The 12,237-nt window shown below is 35.6% G+C and overlaps 1 protein-coding gene across 3 annotated transcripts in view; it reads left to right on the forward strand.

Annotated features, from left to right (window-relative positions):
• Nucleotides 1-3,969: 3,969 nt before the first annotated feature.
• The window catches only part of tab2 (TGF-beta activated kinase 1 (MAP3K7) binding protein 2), a 29,910-nt gene continuing 21,642 nt past the window's right edge, over nt 3,970-12,237 (forward strand). The window contains exon 1 of one of the 3 annotated variants that reach the window (XM_087805405.1): nt 3,970-4,578. The gene's annotated coding sequence lies outside the window, so the exon portion shown is untranslated. The remainder of the gene's footprint in view (nt 4,579-12,237) is intronic. The other 2 variants (XM_087805403.1, XM_087805404.1) reach the window with 2 other exon arrangements.

Here is a 12,237-nt window from a genome sequence, read left to right on the forward strand (position 1 = left end):
CTTTACTCACCTTACAATCTAGTAGAAGTACTTTTAATTTAACTTAGCTATAAGTAGATTTACTCGCCTTACAATCTATTAGAAGTACTAACTTAGCTATAAGTAGATTTACTGGCCTTACAATCAAGTAGAAGTACTTTTTCTCTGATTCAACTTAGCTATAAGTAGATTTACTCGGCTTACATTCAAGTAGAAGTTATTTTACTCTGATTAAACTTAGCTATAAGTAGTTTACTTGCCATACGATCAAGTAGAAGTACTTTTACTCTGATTCAACTTAGCTACAAATAGATTTACTGGCCTTACAATCTAGTAGAAGTACTTTACTCTGATTCAACTTAGCTACAAGTAGATTTGCTTGCCTTACAATCGAGTAGAAGTACTTTTACTCTGATTCAACTTAGCTAAAAATAGATGTACTCGCCTTACAATCAAGTAGAAGTACAATTACTCTGATTCAATTTACTACAAATAGAACTACTCACCTTACAATCAAGAAGAAGTACTTTTACTCTGATTCAACTTAGCTACAAATAGATGTACCTGCCTTACAATCAAGTAGAAGTACTTTTACTCTGATTCAATTTAGCTACAAATAGATGTACTCGCCTTAAAATCATGTAGAAGTACTTTTACTCTGATTCAACTTAGATACAAATAAATGTACTCGCCTTACAATAATGTAGAAGTACTTTTACTCTGATTCAACTTAGCTACAAGTAGATTTACTGGCCTTACAATCTAGTAGAAGTACTTTTACTCTGATTCAACTTAGCTATAAGTAGATTTACTGGCCTTACAATCAAGTAGAAGTACTTTTACTCTGATTCAATTTAGCAACAAGTAGATTTTCTTGCCTTACAATCGATTAGAAGTACTTTTACTCTGATTCAACTTAGCTACAAATAGATGTACTCGCCTTACAATCAAGTAGAAGTACAATTACTCTGATTCAATTTACTACAAATATAACTACTCACCTTAAAATCAAGAAGAAGTACTTTTACTCTGATTCAACTTAGCTACAAATAGATGTACTGGCCTTACAATCAAGTAGAAGTACTTTTACTCTGATTCAACTTAGCTACAAATAGATTTACTCCCCTTACAATCGAGTATAAGTACTTTTAATTTTATTTAACTTTGCTATACGTAGATTTACTCCCCTCAAAATAAAGTAGAAGTACTTTTACTCTGATTTAACCTAGAAACAAGTAGATTTACTGGCCTTACAATCGAGTAGAAGTACTTTTACTCTGATTCAATTTACTACAAATAGAACTACTCACCTTACAATCAAGAAGAAGTACTTTTACTCTGATTAAACTTAGCTACAAATAGATGTACTCACCTTACAATCAAGTAGAAGTACAATTACTCTGATTCAATTTACTACAAATAGAACTACTCACCTTACAATCAAGTAGAAGTACTTTTACTCTGATTCAACTTAGCTACAAAGAGATTTGCTCACCTTACAAATCTAGTAGAAGTACTTTTACTCTGATTCAACTTGGCTACAAATAGATGTACTCGCCTTACAATCATGCAGAAGTACTTTTACTCTGATTCAAATTAGCCTCAAAGAGATTTGCTCACCTTGCAATCAAGTAGAAGTACTTTTACTCTGATTCAACTTAGCTACAAATACATTTACTCGCCTTTCATCAAGTAGAAATACTTTTACTCTGATTCAACTTATGTACAAATACATTTACTCGCCTTTCATCAAGTAGAAGTACATTTACTCTGATTCAACTTAGGTACAAATACATTTACTCGCCTTTCATCAAGTAGAAGTAATTTTACTCTGATTCAGCTTAGGTACAAGTACAGCATTCATGGTTAATATACTTCTATGACCATGTTCTTAGTACCTTTGAATTTCGGCGACCTCCTCCAGGTCGTGGCTCAAGATTCTCCTCTTGGGCTCAAGTTCTGTTGACCCCTAACTAACAAACATGACCCTGAGGCTGAGATCAAGGTCATGAAGACAAGTTTAAAAACTGGTCAAACAATAGAGCCCAAAAATACATGTTTGAGAAAGATCTACGACATCTGATGTTCATGGACTTTTCCTTTTTTTATTTAATAAACAATGTGCCTGATTATGACCACACTATGAAGTGTAGTATTAGTGTAGTCAAACGTTAGTATAACCTAATACACAGTAAAGGTATTTGGATGATAAAATAATTACTCACTTCAGATATAGAGAAGAAAGGTTATTTAGCTCACAGCAAAATGCAGTCCATGTCAAGACCACAGTGGTCAAGCTATGTGTGTTTTGGAAGCTACCAAGGTTCTGTCCAAATATAGACGCTCACCTTATAGACCTGCCACCCAACACTGCAGCGCTGAAAGAAGAAGACGCCCCGTCATCTCATCCACTGCCGGCATGTCAGCAGCTTCCATCAAGGTTTTATGAATCCACTTCATCACTTAGCTTTGTATTTAGAATCAAATTGTTACAATATTAATGTGCACAGTAATGTTTACACGTTATTTAATATGAAAATAGCTTTAAATAGCTTTAGAATCCTAATCTTAAAATACATGTCAAACTCAATACTAAATTGGGCTTATTATTTTTATTTGAATTTTCGTTTTTAAGGGATTTTTATGACTCTGAAAATGTTAAAAATAAATCTTGAATTAACTTTTTTTCATGTTATTTTTTTTTTTTACATAGTTTGTCATCAAAAATGGTTTGTTTAATTCAATTTCAATGGTTTAGATTATCAGATATGCAGTTCAAGATATTTTTCTCTTCTTACTATAAATGTATGAATTTTTCTCATCATGTTAAGGATATTAACTTCAACCCCTCTTTCTTTTGGCTTGAAGGGTCAAGAGGACACTGAGGAGTAGACTCTACACTGTGTTAACTTTCCTTCTTTTTTAAAAAAAAATCTGGATGTAATTGCATTCAATATTTTGCAAGTAGAGTTAAATTATCAGTTATATAATAATATAAAGAATAATATTCTAAGGCAATGATTTTTAATAAAAAACGAATTTATCTCCCAAAAATAGGCATACATTGCCAGTTATAGCCAGCTAAATAAATATGAAAGGCACTGTGATTGACCTGGATTGAATTTTTACAACTGACCCACTCAAGTAGAAGAACTCACATTTCTCCGATCCTTAAAACTCTTCACTGGCTTCCAGTTTCTTTCAGGATCAACTTTAGATCCTTTAGATACTTTCAGATCTATTCATGGTCAGGCTCCTCCTTACATCAGTGATCTGATCCAGCCTTACACCGCAGCTCGGGCTCTGAGGTCTGTGGATCAGAATCTACTGATGGTTCCTCACACACAGTTCAGGACCAGAGGAGAGAAATCCTTCCAGGCTGTTGCTCCTAAGCTTTGGAACGATCTTCCTCTCTCTTGATGGATCTACTGACTCCTTCAAGAAACATCTTAAGACCTTTTTATTTGTTCAGGCTTTTCCTTGATTTTCTGGAACTCCTGTTGTGTTATCAGTTTTATCTTGACCTTAAAGTATATACTTTATTGAATATTGTTTTGATTGTTTAAGCGCTTTGTGACCCTGGTCTGGAAAAGCGCTATACAAATAAAAATTACTTACTTACTTACTATAGATTAATGGATGGATTAACAGATGGATGGATGGATGGATGGATGGATGGATGGATGGATGGATGGATGGATGGATGGATGGATTGATAGATGGTTGATGGATGGATGGATAGATTGATAGATGGTTGATGGATGGATGGATAATGTATGGATGGATGATAGATAGATTAATGGATAGATGGATGGTATTCGGATGTATTTCAAATGAATGTCAGGATCAACAGGAAGTTTGAATCTAATATTGCGCTTTGTGACCCTGGTCTAGAAAAGCGCTATACAAATAAAAATTACTTATTTACTTACTTACAATCCCACAGAAAAAGAAAACTCTAAATCCAGGTACCTTTGATTTAGCCTTCTTGCTCTGAGGGTCATGTAGTAACCACTTTATTACTTATATCATGATAATAATAATGTATAATTCTCGATTTAGTAACACGTGTTTTCTAATGAACCATTATGAGAGAACCAGCAACTCTTCTGTGCATTTAAAAAAAAAAAAAAGTGTGTATTCTTTGCTGTCATCTTCCCTCACCTCCCTCCTCAGCACCTTTTTGGAAAACTTTTAGAAAAGTCTTTCCTCTCGCGATAACAGCTGCAGCCGCCATATTCTGTCACAGTATTTTGATTCGTATGTGCTGGAAGTGAGGAAAAAGAGAAAAGTGGGGAGGGGGGGGCGAAGAAGCCGACCTGTCAAAAAGATAGCCCCGTGTCTGTGACAAAAAAAGGCCCGAGGATCGCGGTCTCTCTCTCTCTCTCTCGCTCTCTCGCTCTCTCTCGCCTAGACCTCTATTTCCAGGCCACGTAAGGCTTCGGAGGCCTCGGTGAAGCGGACTCTTCGTGTGGCGGGGAGTCGCTGCTCGAGTCTCGGCTTCATCTCTCGCAGCCACTCGGCCCTACCGGAGGATCCGGCGGCGGCGGCGGTCTCGGGTGTTCAGAAGGCGGCCCGGGGAGCGGCGGCGACGGGAAGGTAAAAGCTTAAAACACCCCTTTTTTTTCTTCTTCTAGTTCACTTTGAAACCGAAACGTCTTTTTTTTTTAAACTGTGGCTGTGTTTGTTCAGGAAAAATGGAGACAAGAAAAAGTTTTCACTAAAAGTTTTTGTCCACAGCTAATCGGCTAGCTCTGGGTTAGCTTGAGTTTGAAAGCTCTGCAAAGACGGCAAATAACCGGATAATAAAGTTAAAAACAATAACTAAACATTAGCGTACGAACCTCTTGAGTAAAGTTCGAGTGACTTTTCACATTTAAAGTCATTTTATCTAGAGTTTAAAGTGACAGACGCTACATGTTTTGTAGCCTGTGTTAGGCTAGTTTTTCCATTGAGTTTAAACGTCCGAACAGTAGTCGTGGATGGAAACGTTATATCACTAAAATATTTGCCAGGCATGGTAATGAAACTTGAATAAGCAAAGACCACTTGCTAACTTCACATCTCTTTGGTGTCTTAAGTTTAATTTTTTCGAACAGCAAAAGTGCCACTTTTAAAACTACACGAATCTGTTGAGCTGATATAAAAACTGTATTATTGCCTTTGGTTCATTGTTTTTATCCTACAGTTGTGTTTCTGAGGTTCAACTGTGACTTTTCCTCAAATGAATAGAAGCAGACAAAAGCTCTTGTGGTGGATATTTGTGTCACTTGAGGGTGTTTGACAGATGAGGGATCAGATGTTTGTGATTCGTGGAAGTTGTGCTTGACACAGATAACAACCATATCTCAGTCCGGTGCTGTTGTTGAGACAACATCACAAACCCTGAGACAACCTGACATTATCTGATGGTGAAGGGTTTTCTTTTTCGAGTAATGCTTTCAAGACACCGAAAACCGGAAGACGCAGGTTGCAACAGTTGACCTATTTACTCAAGCTTTGTTGTTGTGCCGTGTGATAGTCATAGTGTTGTTCTGTGAGTGTTCAAGGATTTCTCCGGCATGTCAGCACGTATGCAGTGACATTTTTTTGTATATCGTGTTCTATTCCTCTTTTATTAACTCCATTAGTTTGTATATTGTTGACCAACCTATGCAAGTTTTTGGGAATTGTTTTAGGGCTCAGTCTAATCATGATAAAAAAATAAATAAATCAAGAATTTCTAAATAAATATCAATATGTTGTTGTTTGAATTATTATGTATTTTATGTGCTTTATGTTACATCGTTAAATCTGTAAAATAAAAATCAATAAAAAAGTAAAAAAAATGTCGTGAATATGTTACAGTTAACCTACTTACTTCTACTACATTTTGCAAAAACTAGTCAGAATTTGGTGTAGTTAACAAAATTACCACTTACATTTTCTACCCTGATACACACAGTTTAATAGGGTTAAACTATGTTGATGTTTTTTCAGTAATTACCTCTCTATTCAAATATATTTAGCTTACCTGTAGAAAAAAAATCTTAATTCAATTTTTTAACTAACAACTGTTTTGCAGACAAAAAGTTTTTTCAGTAATTACCTCTCTATTCAAATATATTTAGCTTACCTGTAAAAAAAAAATCTGAATTCAATTTTTAACTGACTACATTTTATGGCATTTCATTTTTGAAAAAACAACAATTTGTTGAAGAAAAAACCCTTAACTTGCAAATAATTTGGTAAACACAGCTTTTTTTGTTGTTGTCATTCAATGGTTTTTACAAGCCAGGCTTCTGGTTTTACCCTCTTCCTCTGATCTCTTGCTCTTTAATCTGTGCTCAGCTGTTCAGAGACATTTGGAGTTTATTGACCACTCTCTGAAACATCACTGCTCCGTCTTCCTCAAGAGTCAAACCAGGAACCCATCACGGCTATAATCCTATCATTCATTGCATGATTTTTGCTTTTCTTTATATGTAGTCAACATTGTACCTCCTGACCAATAAGCTGCCATGACCAACTGTTTATAGGTGCAGACCTCTAACTTAAACCATGTGTGCATTTAGCTAGCCCAATATGTTGCTAGGAGGTCTTGCTGGTTTGCTAGTCTGTAGAGACTTTGCAACAATTGCTCTGAGCATCTGCGATGGGTCCTTAATCGGGATTTCATAAAGGATCAAGCAGTCATGCATGTGGCATGTTGCTAATTTACTGTGTTTTGGTCTTATGTAGTGTACGCTACCAGGATACATTGTACACTGTAAGTAGGTACACGGTTCACGTCTGAGTATTCATTCATATGGACAATAGAAAGACGAATATCACGAATAATATGATCACAAAAACCTGTTCGAAACCTTGTATTATAATTGACAATATGCTGTAGCTAACCAACGGGTCGTGTATTTTAAGAGGTATTATTCGAGGTGAAATTATTCCAAGCAAGTTTATTTGGATGTAGGACAGAAACGCTTGTTGTTGTTCGTGCTGTGTCCGAGAAACAATATTAGCTCCTGGTTCCAGGTCCGTGTCGGCGTCGCTTCTCCGTTAATGTTTCCGCGTCAACTTGAGAGAATGTTCTATCAACATGGCTTTTTTTTTTTACTGTACTTGAGCTGTCAGGTAGAAAACAAAGATTGCTCGAGGCTCCATCATTTGATGCCAACTTCTGCACGGTTTAGAAGAAGACTGTGCTTTTTAACCCTCCCCCACTGCAGGAAGAGAGGCTCTCATTGGAGCCCCCTCCCCCGTCCAGCTCCCCTGACTTCTCCGCTTTAAATGGAGTCCTACATTAGACATGGTGCTCTCTGTCCTGCTCGGTTCAAAGGTTACATCGCCTGCATCTTTGCTGACTTTTGCAAAGTTCACCACCAGTCCTGCTGTGTGCAACATGACTAATAACGGCAATCATTTAACAGGAACATTCATTACAAGCATCGTTTAATAAATTATATCACATTTTTTTATTGGTTGTGTTGTAAACAAAACCGGATTTTTTTTTTGTGGTGTCGGCACAGAATAAAAGAATGAAATTATATAACACACAAAATAAGCAATAGAAAAACAGAACCAATGTTTTTACCAGGTGGTTACTTTTATCATTTGGTGCTGTTATTATCATATAGTTTTTACGTCCTCCAAAACTGTGATACTACGCTTCTATTTTATTTTTTCTTAGTTATATATGGCTATTATTGTTAGGCTTCAAATTCGGTTCCATTTATTGTTAAAAAAAAGGCAATAAAACTGGATCTTGATAATATAAAGGCAACTGCTTGTTCTACATTGTGATGTTATGTCATTTTATTTGATCATACATCTACAGTTTTCAGAAAATTAATTTACTTGTATAACACTTAAAGAGGACGTAAACTATCCATAATGATGAAAGGGGATAAAATAACTCTTACTCATAACTAGTTTGAGAGTATTGCTGGCACAATTTTCAGCAAACTTGGAACATAATTTATAAATATCTGCTTAAAGTCACATTAGATCAATCATAAGACTGCTCAGAAGGTTTATAACTGCAGGGATTAGATTAAAAATGAAAAATAGAAACGGTCAAAAGTTGTTTTTATTCAACATTAACTATAGTTTTCATTATTTAATCATTATATAGTCTATGATTGTTTTTCTTTCAGTGTCATTGAAATGTTTTTCTGTAGTATTTCTCAACAACGCTCTTCCTGGTTGTTACGCACACACAGCCACTAAAAGACTTTGGTTCTCGGATAAAGGCAGTTTATGTTTTGTGATTCACATTCATGGGGGTGGAGAATTTACCACATTTTTATGGTGCCGTCTCATCCTGCTTCTGCTTTTTTAATTTAAGCTGTTCACTATAGAGTGTTGCATAGATTTTTATATTTGTTGTACTATTTTAAATCTTGCACCTGGAAGATACATGGAAGTGGAACAAACTGCTCAGTGTGAAATACATTTATAACGGGAAAGTTGTTTTTTCAAATGGTTCTGGATGTTGTTAATTAAGCAAAGAAGTGCAAGTTGATGGTAAATTGCTCGGCACATTAAGTAAAATACAGCAAATTTGATGATTCAAAGAATGCAAGACAAAATGGAAATCTTCTATTGCCTGATATTGTTACTTCTTACACAGAGAAATTATGACTTTATCTTGGCCTCTGTGGCAGTGTAACTGCAATAATTACTTTCTCGGGTAAATAGTACACCATTTACTAGAGTTGTCAGAATACCAAAATCCCACTAGTCGATACCAACATCAAGAATTTTTTTTTTATGCGTTTTGATATCGTGGACGTCTGTAATGAGTGTTACTAAAGTGTCTTGCTTGATCAAATAACAGAGCGTGTGTTTGTGACACAAGTCATAGCAAACTGAAATTCACTGACCTTGAACTCTCTAAACAAGTCAGGATGTCTATCAAGTGTTTGTTGGTCCAACGTGTTTCCCCCTTTGGTTTCCAAACTTCAGAGACACGTTTGAAGGTTTTTGAGGGTTAATAGTTGCTCCACATCATTCCGCCTCAAATCTAGAGTATTTTCAAATGCGACTTTGACTGACAATTGAAAAATAAGAAGTGTCTTGTTTCACTTGAATTAGCAGAAGCTGTTGTTTTGAAGATGGCAGAAGGTCTTCTTCGGCGCTCACAGAGCACGTATGCCTAGACTGTCCTCTGACGGTTCCAACAAAAACTTGTGTATTTACGGTACCAAAACAACCCTATATCTCATTATTTTTTGCTTGATTCGGTTCTTGTGACATCCCTACTATACACCAGTCCTATAAGTGCTGCCCGAGGACCACATGCCTTTTAACTGGACTTATGTGGCCCCCATTCGGTTAGAGTTAAAACTATTCATTTATCAATTTTTTCCTTCCTTTCATTTGTCTTTTTTTCATATCTCTGGACCATCAAAGTGAATTGAAAAACCTTATTTGAACAAGTTTATCTGTATAATCATCACATATTTTGTTCATAGTTCCTTTATTGATGCACTGCAATGTATATACAATTAAATAATATACAATTAAATAACTTTACCTTTTTTAAGTTTTCTTTTATCGTTTATCATTGAGAAAAAACAGTTTTGCCATCATATTTAGGCCTTTGTTCATAGTCACATGGTAACCACTATAATATTAATTTGATTCGATATTAATTAATTGGCCACCTATGCTATAAACTGTATAATACAGTCGGTAACCAAATGTTTAGGTGTTGCTGATAATCCACTAATGTACTAAAGAACCTCTTTAACTGAACTTCCTGTTTACTTACCAAACACACATTTCTTTAAGATGTTTTTTTTTGTTCAAGGATAATCTGCATGGATATTTCATTTATTAGAGATAAAACAGTGATTTGATAACTGATTCTCTAACACTTCACAGTGGACTGAGGCTCAAAATTGTAAAAGAAAGTTTGCTATTCAAGACATAACAACAGTTTTCTGCTTTTAAACAGAAGCCGCTGCGGCTGCTAGCAGAAAAGCAATCTAAAATTACCACTGTAGCTTCTCTTTGGTCCAAATACTGTTCATGTCAAATGATGCCCCCGAGTCAACAAGAAGAAAAGGACGATTCAGCAAATCTCAGAGCTTCTGCCAGAGAACTCAAAAGAATGCAGCCATTGCAAAAGATACAGACACGTTGTTATAGTTTCTGTGTGTGCATGTTACAGTAAAATGTTCAAGACGGCTACTGAGTTCAATGAATAAATGCCTTTTATCTAACCCAGATAAGGTTGCTGACTAAGTGCCGTAGTACTCGGGCTGTGTGAAGTATGAATTTGTAGCTTCAAATAGCTTTTTAAATTATAGGAACTCTTGCATTACCCATAATGACAGTGTGAACACGGTTCAAGGTTAATGAATCCCCTTGCACTTGTAAATCAAGCACTAACAAAGCAGATTAATTAAAGATTAGCTCCTCTTGCTAATGAAGTGTTTCTTAAGTTTCCGTTACAGAGGTCGGTCTGTGAAACGGGATAGTAGCAGAACCATCAATTAAGTGAATATAGTGGAGTTCCACGGCCAGCTCCCTTTGGATGTAGCATTTAAACTAATTGGAACCAGAAATCCAACAGGCATGTTTCTAGAGACGGCATTGCATTTATTCAGACACTTTATAAGTAAACTGTAAAAGTAGAATTTTAATTTCCATTATTTTTTTCCCTTTGGTGTTTCATTAGTTGAGATGCCTATTGGCATTCATTTAAATTGTCAATATAAATTACTGTTGATAAACATTAAGAAAATGAGGTTAGCTGTGATGTGTATATAATGTATACAGCAAATTTTTCTGAATGGCCAGATTTACAACATTGAGGGATTCATTCAAATTGAATGCCGCATTAATGACCCCTCAACCGTTTGCATCACTGACTCATCTCGTATCTGAACTTCTCTTCTTATTTTAACACACATCCCTTCAATTAAAGTATCTCTACATGGATTTAATATTTGGTGCATTTGACATAAGACATCTATATGCTTTAAGATGAATTTAAAGAGATTCTAAAATGATTGTCACTTTTTAGTTCTGTCAGAAAACGCAGCTTTGTTTTAAGCAATATAACATTTTGGCAAATTTGCACTGAGCACATAGAAGATGTTGTTTTTTAAGTATTCCACTGGTGCTGCTGCTGATATTTAAATCTTTAATTTTTGCTGCTTTAAAATGTATCATTTATTTTCTCACGGGGATTTAACTTAATCGGACAGATCTTACCAATGTTGAGGATATAAACTCTTCTTGGTGACAAACCTCGTGCCTGTTTGAGCAGAAGGCATGAAACCCAAAGTGAAAGGTAAAACGTGTTCTGGCTTTCTTTAATCCAGCTGCAATTCTCTCCATATGTGGCAAGCTTTTTTTTAAAAGACATAATTACACCTCGCTGCTGTAGTAATGTTTGAGTAACGAGTGGTTGTGTTGGCTAACAAAGAGGAAACTTGTTCATTGCAGTATACAGTAAACAAGGGATGTGAAGACATGATGTTAACACTTTTGTGTAGCGGATGAAATATTCTCCTTTTCTCCCCCTTCTACAGACCTTGCATGAATCTCAATTAAAATAATAATGTTTGGCTTGTGACCCAGTGATTCTATAAATTGTTAATAGTACTTAATATTACTGTAAAAGCTGTAAAAGGAGTATATAATTTTATTTAACTTTATCAAGGAATTAGCTTTAAGTGTAGCTCAACCATTATTGTTATTATGAACAAAGAGTGCGTTACAAAACACTGAACTTTGAATCATTTGTCTTCGCACACATGAAACCCACACACATCCTAATCCACTGTACATGAAACCCGCATACTCACATGTTCTACATTATATTTGCTTTAAGTGTGTACATTAAGTGTTTAAGGTTTTAATCAAAAGAATATGCTGGATTTTCTTTTTGTTGTTTCAGGCCAAGTTGAAGTTAAGGTGCCTTTTTAAAAGGCAAAAACAAAAACACATGACAGACACTAAACATGCCCCGCAACTGAGCAAGTACTAATGTATGTACTGTAGTGCGCTTTTGTCGTTGTCTAGTGTTACAACAAATGTCAAGCATACATTTGTAAACTAGTGCAGTGGGTCCTGGTTCTGTCCAGTCATCTGCAGAGTTCCGTGTTCATTCTTAATATTTCATTGTTTGCTTACCTGGCGTCAGACCTTCGAAGCCAGCCAGAGTTGTTGACATAGCCTCTCCTGGATAAATATTAAACATTCTTATGTTGAATCGGCTCAATGATAATCCATACTTTTATCTCCACAGAGAATTGTGATGCCAGG

The sequence above is a fragment of the Callionymus lyra genome, chromosome 13, assembly GCF_982586985.1.
Source record: "Callionymus lyra chromosome 13, fCalLyr1.hap1.1, whole genome shotgun sequence".
NCBI lineage: Eukaryota > Metazoa > Chordata > Actinopteri > Syngnathiformes > Callionymidae > Callionymus > Callionymus lyra.